This window comes from Trachypithecus francoisi, unplaced genomic scaffold (genome assembly GCF_009764315.1).
Source record: "Trachypithecus francoisi isolate TF-2019V2 unplaced genomic scaffold, Tfra_2.0 Lachesis_group15, whole genome shotgun sequence".
Lineage (NCBI taxonomy): Eukaryota > Metazoa > Chordata > Mammalia > Primates > Cercopithecidae > Trachypithecus > Trachypithecus francoisi.
In genome coordinates this window covers 21373996-21392506 of record NW_022681460.1, presented here as the reverse complement: position 1 = coordinate 21392506, position 18511 = coordinate 21373996, and the positions used below count along the sequence as shown (strand labels likewise).

Below are 18511 nucleotides of genomic sequence, written 5' to 3'. Positions count from 1 at the left end.
TCAAAAATATGAATGAATATCAGGTTTATCTACTATTGTGATGAAATCGGTTTGGGAGGATGAGGGTGGAGGATCCCTTGAGGCCAGGAGTTCAAGACCAGTCTGAGTAAGTTGGCGAGGTGTGGTAACACATGCTTATGGTCTCAGCTACTCGAGATGCTGAGGCAAGGGTATTCCTTGAGCCCAGGAATTGGAGGAAGCAGTGAGCTATGATAACCCCCCTGCATTCTAGTCTGGGCAACAAGGCAAGACCCTGTCTCAATTAAAAAGGAAGAAGAAAACAAAGAAAAGAAGGAAAGAAGAGAAAGAAAAGAAAGAGAAAAAGAGAAGAAACAGAGACAAAGAAAGAAAAAAAGAAAGGAAGGAAGGAAGGAAGGAAGGAAGGAAGGAAGGAAGGAAGGGGCCGGGAGTGGTGGCTCAAGCCTGTAATCCCAGCACTTTGGGAGGCCGAGACAGGCGGATCACAAGGTCAGGAGTTTGAGACCATCCTGGCTAACATGGTGAAACCCCGTCTCTACTAAAAAATACAAAAAGTTAGCCGGGTGAGGTGGCTGGTGCCTGTAGTCCCAGCTACTCGGGAGGCTGAGGAAGGAGAATGGCGTAAACCCGGGAGGTGGAGCTTGCAGTGAGCTGAGATCCAGCCACTGCACTCCAGCCCGGGCGACAGAGCAAGACTCCGTCTCAAAAAAAAAAAAAAAAAAAAAGAAAAGAAAAAAGAAAGGTTTTTGTTTTCAGCCTGAGCATGTCTCTATGCAAAAATAGAATTCTTGAGGTTATCATAGATGCTTCTTCATTGTTAATGCTTCCCCACTCTCATGACTCATCAGCAATCAATAAATCAATAAGAAATACATTTTTCAGCTGGGCACAGGTGGCTCACTCCTGTAATCCCAGCACTCTGGGAGGCTGAGGAGGGTGAATCACAGGATCAGGAGATCAAGACCATCCTGGCTAACACAGTGAAACCAGTCTCTACTAAAAATACAAAAAATTAGTCGGAAGTGGTGGTGGGTGCCTGTAGTCCCAGCTATTCGGGAGGCTGAGGCAGGAGGATGGCGTAAACCCGGGAGGCAGAGCTTTCAGTGAGCTGAGATCATGCCACTGCACTCCAGCCTGGGTGACAGAGTGAGACTCCGACTCAAAAAAAAAAAAAAAAGAAAGAAAGAAAGAAAGAAAGAAAAGGAATACATTTTTCATTTCTAATACCCACTGCTGCCTCTCCTCCAATGAAGGCCTCTTTGAGGAAGCTCCATTGCCTCAGCCTCAGACTGCTTATCTTCTACTCTCTAAAGAAATATTTACATAACTTCAATCCCAAAACCCCACCTAGGAAAACTGAACAAGTGGAAATGGTTGACTTAAATTCATGCTTATTGACTTTTTTTTTACAATTCAAACATAGAATGGGGTTGTAGATGAGACAAGTATCAAAATTTGATTTGGTTAGGTTGAACCGTGGTTTACCCACCAACAAACAAGACACAGATCCTGACCAAGGAGCTCACAGTCTATGACATTTATGGAGACAAACTATAAATATATAAAAAGTTTTAAAAGTAGTCATTCAAGCGTAATAAATGGATACTTAATAACTACACACACCCAGACACACACACACACAGACACACACACATAGAATTATTTATCTCATTGCTTTTTGTGTTTTTTTTAAGAACTATTGCCATCAGCTAACAAGCTGGAAAAAAAATAACTTTCACAAATTTGACACAAAATTTATATATTACATAAAAAGTTCAAACTAATCAGTAAGAGAAACCATTCCTCTCTGTCAGCTTATAATTACACCACAAATTTATGATGCTCTATCCTTTTTGGTATTATATTTCTAATGCTAACATCTCTCAATTTTTCCATATATTCCTGCACATTAAGCTCCCTTCTTTTTGTATGGCCTATTATCATGGCAAAATTCTATTTTAGGTTGGAATTCCAATCTACACTAACATAAAGATATCATTTCCTAAGTCAATATTAAATTAAGTGGACAATGTGTCAACTTTTGCTTATAATGCCTACAAAGTCTTGATTTTTGCTTACTGGGAACATGCTTTTCAATAATAAAATATATATTTATATAAATGATATATATTTACTAAAATATTCTTTCAGTTTTTATGAGAAAAGAAAGACTTCAGAGAGAAGAAAGACTACAGAGAGAAGAACAACTAATTAGAAAACGATCTAAAGTCAAAGTGAAGAAGAAAATAGCAGCCTGTGTATATTCCACATAGCTATTTTTAGCTCCTTGAAAAAAAAAAATTCCTTATAGTTTCTAACACTATATTTTATAACTGTAATCTTTTCCAGGATAAAAGCTCATCTTCTCTAAGTCTAATAAGCTTATTCCAGGGCTATCGTCCTGGAATTGAGAATTAAATATAACTTGAGTAGGTAAGCAATACGGTTTTCTTATCTCATAACAGAAGAAATGATACGATTTTAACTCATAATACCTGTCTCATAATGAACAGTAACTTAGGCAGTCATAGTGACAGGTGAAATAATGTTTTTAGATCCTTCATCATCTCTTCTATGGAATGGTAAACAAATGTGCCTAAAAGAAAAGAATTGTCAGGCATTGTTAACAGTTTTAATTTTATATCTATCTCTCTATATCTTTTTATCTGTCCTAGAAAGTATTTTATCAAATATGTTGTTCCTTTCCCAAATGAATGTATGCTCCCATATTTATCAGTTTACTATTTTTCTAAACTTCTTGATTTTGAAGTGGTTCTCCCATCAAAGAATCTTAGAAGTCATCCAATTTGATATTTTATCCAGTATAATAATCTTATTATTCAGTTTTTACCCTGATTTCTTTCTTTTTGTTTCTCTCTTTTTTCTTTTCTTTTTTTTTTTTTTAGGCAGAGTTTCCCTCTGTTGCCCAGGCTGGAGTGCAGTGGCGCAATCTTGGCTCACTGCAGCCTCTGCCTTCTGGGTTCAAGCAATTCTCCTGCAGCAACTTCCTGAGCAGCTGGGATAACAGGCAACCGCCAACACACCCAGCTAATTTTTGTATCTTTAGTAGAGACGGGATTTTACCAGGTTGGCTGGGCTGGTCTTGAACTCCTGACCTCAAGTGATCTGCCCACCTCAGCCTCCCAAAATGCTGGGATTACAGGCCTGAACCGCCATGCCTGGCAATACCCTGATTTATTTCTAAAGCTTATGCTAACCCAGTAATGAAAGAAGAAAACAGAAGTAAAGACATTAGAAGATAAATAACACAGAATTATTAGAAAAAAAGTGAGTATAAAAAGTGATATGTTTGAGAATTCCAGATCACATTTGTTCTTTGTGAAATGTTCTAACAGCAATACTTAACTTAGACTTAAACTCCAAAAATATCTGCGACACATCCCAAAACCACGATGGGTGGCAACATGCAACTTCCTGACTCTATATTCTTAATTACACTGCACAAAGTTGCAACTTCATTAGTAAATGTATACTGATTATCCTCAGGCCTTAAAATTCACTTAAATAGAACACTAACTAGGTGAAAATGCACTATTTCTCAGTAACAAGTGCTGTTTTCAGATTAAATTGTTCCCTGGGATTTTATTTTATTTTATTTTTGAGTTCAAGAGCGGAGTTTAATAGGCCAAAGAAAAAGAGAATAGCTCTCTTGCAGAGAGATCAGTGTCTGATTTACATAGGGTTCAGACAGAGGATTGGCTTGACTAGGCATGCCATTTACATAGCTCACATAGAAGCTGGACACCCCACTCTAATGTTTTGTTTTGTTTTTTTTTGAGATGGAGTCCAGCTCTGTCACCCAGGATGGAGTACAGTGGCATGATCTCGGCTCACTGCAACCTCCACCTCCCAGGTTCAAGCAATTCTCCTCCCTTGGCCTCCCAAGTAGCTAGGATTACAGGCGCTCACCACTACACCTGGCTAATCTTTTGTATTTTTAGTAGAGATGGGGTTTTGCCATGTTGGTCAGGCTGGTGGTCTTGAACTCCTGACCTCAAGTGGTCTGCCTGCCTCGGCCTCCCAAAGTGCTGGCATTACAGGTGTGAGCCACTGTGCCTGGCCCCATCTTAATCTTTTATTATGCAGATGGGGCCTCTACCTAGCCAGTGCCACATTGTCTGCCTCTTTTTTTTTTTTTTTTTTTTTGAGATAGTCTCACTATGTTGCTTAGGCTAGAGTGCAGTGGCATGATCTCGACTCACTGCAACCTCTGCCTCCTGGGTTCAAACGATTCTCCTGACTCCACCTCCCAAGTAGCTGGGATTACAGGCACCTGCCACCACGCTCAGCTAATTTTTTTGTATTTTTAGTAGAGACGGGTTTTCAGCATGTTAGCCAGGATGGTCTTCATCTCCTGACCTCGTGATCAGCCTGCCTCAGCCTCCCAAAGTGCTTGGATTACAGGCATGAGCCACTGCGCCCGGCCGCCTGTTTCTTTACTATATATGTGGTTGACAAACAATAAGAAAGATGGAGCGTCCACGTAGAACATACCTGGCCCCTAGGTAGCTTTTTTCTATTGGCACAGCTGACAGCATTCACCTTCTGGCTTGCCTTTCTATGTCTCCAGCTTGATTTTATAGGCTACTTTTTGTTAGTAAAGAATTGGGGGCTGCTTTTTTGTTAGGACAGGATATCTTGCCAAGGACTCTCTTACCCTCACTAACTGCCTAAATAATTTCTTTTTAGCTCTTGGATCCTTCCTCCCCTCAGGAATACCCATTTATTACACTTTAATTACAACTTTTTAAACTTTTGTATATGTATAGTTTGTCTCCATAAATATCACAGACTGTAAACTCCTTACTCAGGGCCCGGGTCTTGTTTGTTGATGCAACAAGCAAGAACCGGCCACAGTCTCAGGTTCAGTGGACTTAATCTCTCCTGGCTGCTGGCTCTGAAGAGTCTGGCTGGTCCAGATGAGAGGGATTTCCCAAGTACAGTGCACCAGCTCCACTGAGGGACAGTCAGATTGCTTCCTTAAAAGAGTCCCTGATTCTGTGCCTCCAGACTGGTGAGACTTCCCAAGAGGGGTCACCAGACACCTCATACAGGAGAGTTCCAGCTGCCATCAGGTCGGTGCCCCTCTGAGATGAAGCTTCCAGAGGAAGGAGCAGGCAACAATCTTGCCTCTTCTGTGGCCTCCACTGGCAATTCCCAGGCAATCAGGGTCTGGAGTGGACCCCCAGCAAACTTCAGGAGACTTCCAGAAAAGGAGCATCACTGTTAGAAGAAAAATAAACAAACAGAAGGCAACAAGAACACCACCACCAACAAAAAAGAACCCATAAAAATCCCATCCAAAGGAATACAGCATCAAAGATCAAAGGTAGATAAACCCATGAAGATGAGGAAAAATCAATGCAAAAACACTGAAAATTCCAGCATCCAGAATGCCTCTTCTCCAAATGATCACAACACTTCTCCAGCAAGGGTACAGATTGGGACTGAAGCTGAGATGAATGAACTGACAGAAGTAGGCTTCAGAAAGTGGGTAATAACAAACTTCATTGAGCTAAAGGATTATGTTCTAACCCAATGCCAAGAAGCTAAGAAATATGATTTTTAAAAATTACAGGAGCTGTTAATTGCAATAACTAGTTTAGAGAGGAACATAAATGATATGATGGAGCTGAAAAACACAGCACAAGAACTGCATGATGTAAGCCAAATCAGCCAAGTGGCAGAGAGAATATCAGAGCTTGAAGACTATCTTGCTGAAATAAGGCAGGTAGACAAGATTAGAGAAAAAACAATGCAAAGGAATGAACAAAACCTCCAAGAACTATGGGACTATGTAAAAAGACCAAACCTATAGTGGATTGCAGTACCTGAAAGAGACAGGGAGAATGGAACCAAATTGGAAAACACACTTCAGGCTATCATCCAGGAGAACTTTCCCAGCCTAGCAAGACAGGCCAACATTCACATTGAAGAAATACAGAGAACCCTAAGGTACTCTACAGGAAGATCAACCCCATAATCATCAGATTCTCCAAGGTCTAAATGAAGGAAAAAATGTTAAGGGCAGCCAGAGAGAAACAAAGGGAAGCTCATCAGAGTAACAGCAGACCTCTCAGTGGAAACCCTACAAGCCAGAAGAAATTGGGGGCCAATATACAATATTCTTAAAGAAAAGAACCTCCAGTGCAGAATTTCATATATGGCTAAACTAAACTTCATAAGCAAAGGAGAAATAAAATCCTTTTCAGGCAAGCAAATGCTGAGGGATTTTTGTCACCATCAGGCCTGCCTTGCAAGAGCTCCTGAAGGAAGCACTAAACATGAAAAGGAAAAACCATTACCAGCCATTACAAAAACTCACTGAAGTACACAGACCAATGACACTATGAAGCAACTACATTAACAATTCTGCAAAATTAACCAGCCAGCATTATAATAACAGTATCAAATTCGCACATAACGATATTAACCTTAAATGTAAATGGGCTAAATGCCCCAATTAAAAGACACAGAATGGCACGCTGGATAAAAAGACAAGACTCATCAGTGTACTGTATTCAAGACACACATCTCACATGCAAAGACACACATACGCTCAAAATAAAGGGATGGAGGAAAATTTACCAAGCAAATCGAAAACAGAAAGAAGCAGGGGTTGCAATCCCAGTTTCTGACAAAATAGACTTTAAACCAACAAAGATCGAAAAAGACAAAGAAGGGCATTACATAATGGTAAAGGATTCAATTCAACAATAAGAGATAATTATTCTAAATATATATGCACCCAATACAGGAGCACCCAGATTCCTAAAACAAGTTCTTAAAGAGACTTAGACCCCCCGCCACAGTAATAGTGGGAGACTTTAATACCACTAGGCAATACCATTCAAGACATAGACATGGGCAAGATTTTACGATGAATTTGCCTAAAGCAATTGCAACAAAAGCAAAGATTAATAAATGGGATCTAATTAAACCTCAGAGCTTCTGCACAGCAAAAGAAACTATTGTCAGAGTGAACAGACAACCTACAGAATGGGAGAAAAATTTTGCAGTCTATCCATCTGACAGAGCTCTAATATCCAGAATCTACAAGGAACTTAAGCAAATTTACAAGAAAAAAACAATCCCATTACTAAGTGGGCAAAGGACAGGAACAGACACTTTTCATAAAAAGACATACATGCAGTCAACAAACATATGAAAAAAAGGCCAACATCACTGATGATTAGAGAAATGCAAATCAAAACCACAGTGAGATACCATCTCATGCCAGTCAGAATGGCGATTATTAAAAAGTCAAAAAAAAAAAAAAAAAAAACGGATGCTGATGAGGTAGTGGAGAAATAGGAATGCTTTTGCACTGTTGGTGAAAATGTAAATTAGTTCAATCATTGTGGTAAACAGTGTGGTGATTCCTCAAAGATTCAGAACCAGAAATACCATTTGACCCAGCAATCCCATTACTGGGTATATACCCAAAGGAAAATAAATCATTCTGTTACAAAGACACATGCACACATATGTTCACTGCAGCACTATTCAAAATAGCAAAGACAAGAAATCAACACAAATGCCCATCATTGATAGATTGGATAAAGAAAATGTGCTACATATACAGCATGAACTTCTATGCAGTCATAAAAAGCAACAAGATTATGTCCTTTGCAGGGACATGGATAAAGCTGGAAGCCATTATCCTCAGCAAACTAATGCAGGAACAGAAAAACAACACTGCAGGTTCACACTTATAAGTGGTAGCTGAAGAATGAGAACACATGGACACAGGGAGGGAAACAACACACACTGGGGCCTGTCAGGGGAGGGCAGAAGGGGGTGAGAGCACTAGGGAAGAGAGCTAATGCATGCTGAGCTTAATACCTGGGTGATGGTGCAACAAGCCACCATGGCACATGTTTACCTATGTAACAAACCTGCACATCCTGCACACGTACCATGGAACTTAAAAAGTAAAATAGCAGTAATTTTAAAAAACAAAAAAAAAGTTGTATTGAAGGTAGCAAACAATGTCATAAGGAAACACAAAGGCATAAAACGAACCAAAAAAAGGAATGAAAGAGTTAAACTAAATTTTATTTACGGACATCGTTTTTTTAATTACAAAATGGAAAGGAATCTATAAAAGTCTCAAAACCAATAAGTTAACTTAGCAAAGTGGCAAAATACAAATTAATATAAAAATTGACTGTATTTTTATATACTAGCAACAAACAACTGGAAAAATTAAATTAAAAAATTATTTGCAATAAATATATATATAATTATTTATAACATATCCTTAAGTTAAAAAATTAACAAAAGATAGGCAAGAATTTTACAATAAAGATACAATACATGCTGAAATAAATTAAGTGAACCTAAATGGAGATATACCGTGTTAATGGATTAGGAGGCTCAAAATTGCTAAGATGTCAATTGTCCGCAAATTGATCTATGGGTTCAATACAATCCACATAAAATCGCAATTAATCTTTTTTTGTAGAAAATGACAAGTTAATGTGGAAATTCAAAAGAGCTACAATAGCAAAATAATTGAAAAAGAAGAGTAAAGGTAAAAGATTTACACTATCTGACTTCAAGCCAAATTATAAAGCTATAGTAATCAAGATATTCTAGAATTGGCATAAGGATAGAAGAACAGATCAGTAGAGTAGAATAGGGTTCAGACATACATAGACCCACACATATACGGTCAACTGATCTTTGATATAAACATGCCATAGTAATTCAAAAGTGAAGGGAAAATAATTTCAATCAATGATGTAGAACAACTGCATAAATATGTGCAGAAAAGAAAATCACCTTGTGTCTGAACATTGCAACTGCCCTATTGGGATATGAACAATGATCTGAGATGCTCTTGGCTATAAAAAGCAGTAGGGAAGTTGAGTTGCTGAACTCACTACTACCTCCCTGCTACCCCACTTTGGTGTTATTTCCTTGCATTCATAGGACACTAAAAACTACCACCACCACCAACAACAAAAAATCAATGAATACCTGCTATATGTTATAGAATAAATAATGTGGTATATATTTGTAGAAAACTGATTTTTTAAATGTCCTATAGGAAAGGGACTGATCATATTAAGTATTTGGAGAAAGAGAATACAAACAGCATATTAGAGCAAATTAGAGTGTAAATTATGGGCTTCTAATATTTGGGGGATTAATAAATTTTAAAGCAGCTCATAGGTTATAATCAAAGGTCTGATTTTAAAACCTTTCAAGCCAAATTCATTCCTCATTAAAGAAAAAAGTTTGAAATGTTTGCTATCAAATATTGACTTAACTGCTGTCAATATCAGAAATATTGATATTTAAATTCTCATAAACGTGGGCTGAAAGCATTATCAAAATCATGTCTGAACAAGCTATAATCATAATGTAGACTAGTTTTTAAGACTGAAAAAATAAAGTAGGGATATTCTCTTCACAATTAATACCAGAAGTTCTTGTTACTAATAATCTTTCTGATACTTATAAAGAACAGTGACAATCAAACTTGATAGGCAGTAGAGTCCCTGCAACACAGTTTGGCCTAAGTTACGCACTCAATAATTATGTGTTGATAAATAAATGTTCAAGTAAGTGAACTTAATGAAAGAACACTAAGCAAAGATTCATAAGTCTCAGTTCTACTGAAAATCCACATCATCTCTTGGAGATTTTATTTCTTCACGTGTAAAATAAGAATTATTATATTTGTGTATCTCTCAAGGCTACTATAAAAATCAGAAAAAAATATTAGATGAGAAAGCATGTTAGAACTAAGAGGAGATATAAATGAATCCTTTTGAGGCTAATAGAAAAAAGCCACATTTCTGACCACTCACAAAGAGTCAAGAGTAACTTTACTTAGTTGAAATATCAAGAAGTCCAGATTAAACTGGTGCTTGTCGAATTGAATGAATACACCTCTGGAATGTAAGCTTCACACTGATCTTTACTATAAACTGGACAAGGAGGTGACAACAGCTCCTTTATTTCTTAGATTTATTGCACTAACATAAACAGGATTGTTTCCTACATCTGGGAAAGAAGACATTCTGCAAGAAATACATTTTGACCAAATAGTGGAATGGTCTTTGGTGTTTTTATCCAAACAAACAAAAAACCCAAAGCAATTGTGAAAGGAAACCAAAGAAAATAGCTCCTCTATTATCTTTATTTTTTAGGTCAAGCTATTTAGAAGCAAGTTCCTGCATTTTGGCTCAGGCCTAATGCTTTCACTCACTGAGCTTACCAGAACGGGAAAAGCTAGGGTTTGCATTCTAAACATCCACATTTGCTTTTCCTTTATATGACAAATGAAGGATCCTGACCTAGACCATAATTGCATAGTAAAAAGGATGGACTTGAGCTTGGTTAATAAAATAGGTTGATATCAGTATAGAGACTAATACAAGTACATTTATTTTAACTTTTCCAAATGTTGGAGACTCTTAAGGGAAAACTTTCAGTATCTGTTATTTTATGTCGATTTTTTTTTCTAGAACAAACAGAATGGGAGTATTAATAAGCTGTCTACAGAGAAGGATCCCCAAGTACAAGGAACTCGGATTTTTTCTGTAGTGTTATATATATCCTTTCATTTGGCAGAAGAAATTAAACCCAAGGCCTGACTCACCAATTCCTATATTAACCAGGATTACTGTAAAATTCTGTTTCCTTTGAGATCCCCACAAATTCAGCACTGATCACATTTGTAGTCATGCTATACCTCAGCTCTCCTCACTATACTATGTATAATCAGAATAGCACCTGACAGGCATATGCACAATCATAGTAATTATTATTGAATGAGTAAATGAGTTTAAAAATTAATCTTAAATATTCTAAAATCTTTTTTTTCCCAATTTGCATTTAGACTGGGGTAAATCTAACTTTTCTTTGTTACTTTTGTGGATTCTCTTTCTCGTACTACTTATCTTCATGTATCTTGCATGTTGGATTTGGAAGTATATTCAACACAGGAGGTTCTTTGTCATTCTTGTTTCTGTCTTTGCATTTCTCTTCATTATGTCTGTAAGTAGTTTTAAAATTATTCTTCCAAAGCTCAAAAAGCTTTCATTGTATCTATAAATATATCTTAGATTACTTTCTTCTTTTCTAATTTACTACTGCTAACACATAAGAAACCAAATGATTTTCATATATGGGTATTGTATCCGATCACAGCATTGAAATTTATTTAAGTTTTAAAAGTTTTGTGATTAAAATCTTAGGTTTATTCATGTAAACTATCATATTTCAATAACTTATTCTTTCTTTTCTAATTTTTATTCTTCCCATTTTTATAATTATTATATTGCTGAATCTCTCCAGTATGGTATAATGTTGAACAGTCAAAACAATTTGTCTTCCTAACTTCAATGGGAATGTTGCAATATCATATGTACTGTTTGTTGTTCCATTATTGATAAAGACCCTTAATCAGGTTTAGGATTTACCTTATGTTCTTAGGTTTCTGGCTTATTTTTTTAATGACTGATTTCTGAATTTCATTAAATGTGTCTACATCTGTCTGGATAATATTCTTTTTTAACTTAATCGGTGTTCCAATACATTGCATTGGTAGTTTTTTTTTTTTTTAATTTTTGTAAACCTATTTCCTCATGAAGTATTATTACTGTTATTATTGTCATTTAATACATAACTGAAATAATTCAAAAATTATTTCTTTAGGATTTTACATCTATATTCATAACTGAGTGGGTCTACAATTTTAATTTCCTGGATTCTCTTTTACAAGTTTTGATATCAAATTTAAAATAGTGTTAGTGAAAAAATTAGAAAGCTTTCCCTTTTCTCCTTTACTCTCTGAAACTTGCCCTGGCTAGAGTGCAGTGGCACTATCAAGGCTCACTACACCCTGGACCTCCCAGGCTCAAGTGATCCTCCCACCTCAGTCTCCCAGGTCGCTGGGACCACAGGCATGCACCACCATGCCTGGCTAATTTCTCTATTCTTTTGTAGAGACCAGGTTTCACCATGTTGCCCAGGCTGGGAGTCTCTATTCTTTACATGTCCTTGAGTTATTGATGTATAGTTAATTTGTTATCAAGTTTTCTTTTTATATACTTTTTTCATTTCTGATATTTTGATCACATAAAGTTGAGATGAGAAATTTGTTTTATCACAGCTTTGGACATATTTATCTCCCTTCATCATTCCCTAATCAATTAGTATGGATTTCTCTTTCTCTGTAAAATAACTACTTGCAGATTATCAATAAAGTTTTCCAATAGTCTCTGGAATATTGCATGCCTATAAATTCCATGTTTAATGAATACCACTTTTAACCCTGCCTTAAGAATTCTTGTAGGTAGTCTTACTATGTTACCTCAAACTCCTGGGCCTAAGTGGTCTGCCTCTGCTGGCCTCAGCCTCCTACAGTGCTGGGATTACAGGTGTGAACCACTGAGCCCAGCATATTCTTTGTTAAATCTTTTGTTACATATAGTGAACCCCAAGTTTCTCTTCAAAGAATCAGTATGTCAGTATGTTCAGCTCTCTTATTCTTCAGTTATCCATTTTAATGTTTAACTTCCTGGTTCTCTTCAGCTCCTCACTTCTAGTTTCAGTAAACAACTTTCCCACCAGTCCTAATCAGTAGTTCACATCTGTTCCCCTAGTCACCTGCTCCTTCCTGACTCATCCCAGTCACCTGCTTTGACCTGAGTCACCCTTGGTTACCTGCTCTGACCTAAGTCACATTTAGTTACCTGTTCCTAACCATCCTTCCCACCAAACCACTCATCCCACCACTCTGGCTCATACCTCTGCCCTCTTTAAAATAGCCAGTCAGAATTAACTTAGACTGTGCAGTCCAACTCCAGCCAATAGGGGAATGACACAGCAGTAGGGCTACCTGGGTCAGGAATAAGAACCCCTGCCCCTCCCCTGCCCAGGTGTGCTCTTGCCATTGTTTCATCTGCGAGGGGCACCCTTTCTGCAGAAAGTAAAAATTGCCTTGCTGAGAAAATTAAATTTATGTTTGAGTGCCATTTCTTTAAGGCACTGCGGAACAAGCATTTTGCATTTCTAACATTTTGAAACCATCTGCCAGCATCACACTGCAACAATGAAACACCGTAACAACACAACATTAAATATTAAAATGTCTCAACATTAAAGACAAAGCAGGATAACCACTATTACTGTTATGGTAACCATGATATTCCTTCATAACTTCACTCAGAAAAATCAAAATATCTGAAATATATTAGAAGAAAACTGAGTACCTCTTCTGTGAGCTATAAAAGACATACATAAATGAAAAAATATTTTCTGTCTGTTGAAAGAAAAGCTTAATGTAGTTTAATATATTTGTATAATAATATAGTAATATATAAACTAATATATAATATATACTTTATATGTTTAATATATTTATATGTAACATTAATTTATATATTAATATACACATTTCACCACCAAATTGATCTAAATATAAAAATAATTCCAATAAAAATACGATTTTTTTTTTTTTTTGAGATGGAGTCTTACTCTGTCACCCAGGCTGGAGTGCAATGGCATGATCTCGGCTCACTGCAACCTCCGCCTTTGGGGTTCAAGTGATTCTCCTGATTCAACCTCTTGAGTAGCTGGGATTACAGGTGCATGCCACCACACCCAGCTAATTTTTGTATTTTTAGTAGAAACATGGTTTCACCATGTTAGACAGGCTGGTCTTGAACTCTTGACCTCATGATCTGCCCACCTCATCTTCCCAAGTTACTGTGATTACAGGTGTGAACCACCACGCGAGGCCAAAAATGCTAATTTTTTGTACAAACACAATCAAATATTTCTAAATGGACCTTCCTCTATTTGTTATTAGAAATCATTTATTTATTCATTTACCCATTTACTCATTAAATATTGAGGATCTACTGTATGTCAAGCACTGTGCTAGGCAGAGGAATCACCAATGAAGACTATACTGTATAGGTTTATTTATTTATTTATTATTTTTCTTTTGAGATGGGTCTCAGTCTGTCACTCAGGCTGTAGTGCAGTGGAGTACAGACTGGAGCTTGGCTCACTCAAACAATCCTCCCACCTCAGCCTCCCAAGTAACTTGGTCTACTGTGAGCCACCATGCCCAGCTAATTTTTTTTTTTTTTTGTATTTTGGTAGAGAGGTTTCACCAATGTTGCCCAGACTGGTCTTGAACTCCTGGACTGAAGCAATTCACTCACTTTGGCCTCCCAAAGTGCTGGGATTACAGGCGTGAGCCACCATGCCCAGCTCGATATGTATATTTAGATCTCATTTTTATGAAACACATATTCATACACAAATAGGAGATACACCAAATTGTTAGAAGTAGTTACCTCAGGGTCCTAGGAATTTTGGTAACACTTTTCTCAGCTTTGCTTATCTTTTTTTTGTTATCCTGAGAAAAATTACTTGTGTAATTTTTGGTAAAGAAAATAATCACTTTTTTGTATATGAATGAGATACATTATTTTAGAAATGCTAGAGATAAGACATAAAAAATCAATTTGCATCTACATATTTGCATTGTCCATGAGGTTTAAGGCAAATATTCCTATCTTAATTTCTGCTACAAATATGTTCTTGAAGAAGAGAACACAAATGCTCATGCTTAATAAGCATAATACGAAATGTAGCTGTACCATCTGTTCATTTGCACTATATTATTTTAATAATTTTTTCTGACTTGGCAATCAATATATTAAGAAACTGAATGTGTATGTGTGTGCGTGTATGTGTGTATGTGTGTGTGTATAAAATGGACCAAATATAGGTTTTATTTCTTAGACTTGTAATACATATATACTAAATTGTGAAAAACCCTACTAGTCTGTTTTAATATGTAATAATAGCTCTCTGCCACAATAATATATTTTTCTATCTTAGCTTTACTTTCTGATGCTTAATTCCATAAAGGCTTTAATTCTATCACCAATAAATTTAATTTAGGCCAATATTTGTATTGTTCTCTTTTGCCAGATAAGAAAATAAAAGCTGAAAATTTTATTCAACTTTCCCAAGACTACAAAACCTGTAAGTGTTAGAGATGAGATTTGGACTAAAGCATTCTGATTTCAGAATTAATTTTCTTAACCACCTCCTACTTTTAAGTTCCTGCATCATAATAGATATGTAATATGTTAACTGCTAACTGGTTATGCTTGTCACATTACACAAAGGGGAAAGCTATTTCCCACATGGTCTACAGTCATATTCAGGATGACCCAGAGACCAAAAATAAATATTTTAAGTAATTCAAGTTAGAATAAAAAGGAAGGAAGAAAGACATAAAGTGAGAAGGTCAATCAGATTAATACTGGAAAGGTTTTTGGTTAAAGGGGAAAGAATGTCATTTGAAGAAAAAATGAGTCATGATGTAGATGGGAAATTGACTTGGAAACAAATCACAGTTCTGAAATGATAATTCTTTGAGATTATTGTGAAGTTTTCTCTACTTAAATTCTATATTTTCTGTGTAAAATGCTTGTATTTATCAATCAAAACTTATTTTGTGAGTTAAAACCACTCTATTGAAAATAAAAAATTATTGGCTTTCCAATAGTCAAAGAGAACTTAATAGTGAACTCTAAGCTCTTCAAGTATAATTTCTATTTCTCTTTCCTATTTTGATTCAATTGTAATGTTACTCTTCTTATTAAGTTTTTGTTGTTCTTGTTATTTTGCTTAATTTAATGAAGTTCTTCCCTCTAATTATAGGTGTATATTTTGTGCAAGTTTTTAAAAATTAATTTTTAAATCACATAGCAGGTCAAGTATTAGAAGCAATTTCCATTTGATTTTAGTTGAATATAATCTGGGATATTTTTGCCAGTTGGTTTATTATTCAGATAATTTTGATGAATAAAATACAAACTACTTTATTCTGAAATAAAATCAATGATGAAAATGTTTTAGTGGCTCATTAAATAATTATGACTTAAAAAAAGAAATAGTGTATCAAACAGCATTTGGAGGCAATAGAAATTAAAATAAATTTACAAAGAGAAAATGATTCAACATGTTTGCCATTTGTATTTCCCTTCATCTAATTTGCATAATATTCCATTCTCTGTAGTCATTCAGTAGTCAAAACTCACTGTTAGGTAATAATTGAAGAAGCAACCAAGATTTAGTGTTTATGCAGATCTCATTAGCATTAAATCTTGAGCAAACAGACTTGATGTGCAATGGAAAATTTCTCAACTAAGATTTTCATAATGCATTTTGTTTTCAAATTCCTGTCCTGCTTTTAAACAGGTTACATAGAGGCACATGATTTTTCTGCATAGTGTTTTTTACTTCTTAACTTTTGAAATATGTAAAAGTTCCAGTTTTAGTTGATTATCAAGGCTTTCTTCTTTTTCAGAAGTCAGATTTGTTCTTTCTTTGTGTGTGTGTGTATGCAAGCCTGCCTTAATAATCTACAAGAATTTTTAATTATGGAAGATTGAATTTTAGTTATTGGTAGGAAGGTAGAAGGTATAAAATATAGAACTCCATGTCCTTAATTTTAATTTATTAATAATTTGGGTTATGTTACATATAACATGGATAAATGCTTTTCTCCTCAGAAATCAAGATTTTATTTAATAGATATTTATTTAGTTTTATGATCCATATCTACAAATCCCACAAATATCAGCTATTAATTCTAACATTTGGAAGGGCTTTTGTTTTTTTGTGGGATTTGTTTTGGTTTTTGTGGGGATTGTTTGTATAAAGATGGAAACCCTAGTCACAAAAAACTTGAAAACATACATTTTTTTTTTTCCTTACCATCCATCTGGCTCAGAACTTGAGTTTTTAAAAGATGTTTTCCTGCCCATGAGTTGATATTAGAGTCTGATAATAATACTCTAGTTTCCTTATGAAGGCTTAATTTTTTTTTTCCTGTGAACCCTTTTAGAAGAAACTGTATTCTTTTTGGTCACATTTGTGAAAGAGGGAAACATGCATATGGTCACCAAGTCCTCAAAATATCTTTGCATTGGATATGAAGGCAGAAGATAGTTTCTTAGTTCCTTGAAGGATGACACAGAAGGATGACACTGGTTTTCAGTGAGAGGTAAAAGAGGTAAACTGTGTGTAGCTCTTATCAGTGAAGGATATTGAATAAGAAATATTGTATACCCGTGTTAGTCACTAACAGACATAAGGTTTCTGGCCGGGCGCGGTGGCTCAAGCCTGTAATCCCAGCACTTTGGGAGGCCGAGACGGGCGGATCACGAGGTCAGAAGATCAAGACCATCCTGGCTAACATGGTGAAACCCCGTCTCTACTAAAAATACAAAAAAACTAGCCGGGCGACGTGGCGGGCGCCTGTAGTCCCAGCTACTCGGGAGGCTGAGGCAGGAGAATGGCGTGAACCCGGGAGGCGGAGCTTGCAGTGAGCTGAGATCCGGCCACTGCACTCCAGCCTGGGCGGCAGAGCGAGACTCCGTCTCAAAAAAAAAAAAAAAAAAGGTTTCTATGAGGAAGCCAGCCACTTGCTCTACAAAACACCTAGTAATTGTATTTCACCATGTGTTTCCAGATGCCAAGCAACTGTTGCTTATTTTATTATAGATTTACTCCCTGCCAGTTTATTGTGTTTCAAACAATAGATGATGCAGACCATGGGAACTTCAGTTAAAATGTATTCCCTAAACATGTCCGGATGTCACACATAGATTTTTGGTGGGAAAACAAGGTAGATAAAGCAGTATCATTGACCATGACAAATAATATTTAAAGGTACTGAATTAGTATGAGGAAGTTTATGCTAAATTAAGATGTTTGGTTAGGGAAAGAAATGCTATATATTTGAACATGGAAAGAAAAAATAATTTCTTCTGTCTGGAGATTTAATAGACAAAATGCTCAGGTTTGCCAGGTGTTTGTCAGAGTTAAACTGTTTTTTCATTAAGTTTTCATCCTTCTATTCTAATCATGTTCATTAATTTCGTTTCATTCTAAGGAGTAAGACATTTTTTTAATGTCCACATCCCTTTTGTATTACAAGAGGTGGTAAATGTATTTTTCCACCAGACTATTTCTCAAAGGAGCACCAAAGTAAATTTTATTCCAGTCTTATCAAATCATAAAATACATGAAGATCTTTTTAAAGGAGGGCTATCATTTTATAATTGATTAAGAGTAGAAGCATATCATATAGTTCTTTAATTTCTTTACTGTGACAGAAAAAACACTGATCAGGTGTATATGGCTAATGTTAATACAAGAAATTAAAATTCTTAATAACATCTGAGAAAAAGTAAATGATTTTATGTCATATTAAATTAAGGTTTCTGCATTAAAGGTGATTAAAATAAACATTTCAGAATTTATCCATATAAGTAAAATTTCCAGGAGATAACATTTAGCTTTAAGAGTAACTAGTGCTGTTTAAAATGATCTCTGCTTAGTTTTTATATTCTTGTTGCCTGAAATTTTTATGTAATATAAAACCATACTCAGCTTTCATTAGTTACTTTATATCAGTATACTCTGCATACTCAAAATAAATGCAAGCCAGCTGAGC

At 35.9% G+C, this 18511-nt stretch overlaps 1 pseudogene across 1 annotated transcript in view; it reads right to left on the bottom strand.

Annotated features, from left to right (window-relative positions):
- The window catches only part of LOC117097005, a 32730-nt pseudogene that overhangs the window by 1503 nt on the left and 12716 nt on the right, over window positions 1–18511 (bottom strand). The window lies entirely within an intron of this gene.